We start from the raw sequence: 637 nt of genomic DNA on the forward strand, positions 1-637 counted from the left end.
AGGCTGCGATCCTCCTCCCCAGAGCCCTGCAGGGAGCGGGTCACGCAAACATTGCTCATCCTCTTCAAGCCAGCAACTTAAAAGCAGGACAGGCAGCTTAAACTGCAGGTTCCTAGGTGGGTTTGGTGCCACATAGTCCCTGGCAGATCCACCAGCCCCAGGACTGACCCCAAAAGAGGACGTGCTGGGGTGTTTGGTTCCTCGGCTGGGGTCGTGCTGGGCCAGCATGCAGGTTCTCCCCCCTGCAGCCTGGAAGAAGTTCTTGTATTTCAAATTAGACACAGCCCACACTTACTGTAACCGATCCCCGTTCATCTTTCTTTACAGGACAAGGTCATTATCTCTCCACTGCCAAAAGAGGGGGATGAGGAGTGAAATAACAAGCCAGCAGCAGTAATTGCCGACTCAGGCGTACGCAGGACAGGGCAGAGCATCCCTCCAGCAGGACCTCACACTCCGGCAGGCACCTCCAGCTCTGGACATTGGGCAGCGGGGAGCTGCCCCGGGTGCTCAGCCCAGGGTCCTGGCCCCGCAGAGGGATGTGCCGCCACCTCCACTACCTCCAAGCGCTCAGGAAAAGTGTTCTTGTCTTTTGTAACATGAACTTTCTGCACCAAGATGTAGTGACCTGCCTGTG

Source organism: Antrostomus carolinensis, unplaced genomic scaffold (assembly GCF_000700745.2).
Source record: "Antrostomus carolinensis isolate BGI_N321 unplaced genomic scaffold, ASM70074v2 scaffold43230, whole genome shotgun sequence".
Lineage (NCBI taxonomy): Eukaryota > Metazoa > Chordata > Aves > Caprimulgiformes > Caprimulgidae > Antrostomus > Antrostomus carolinensis.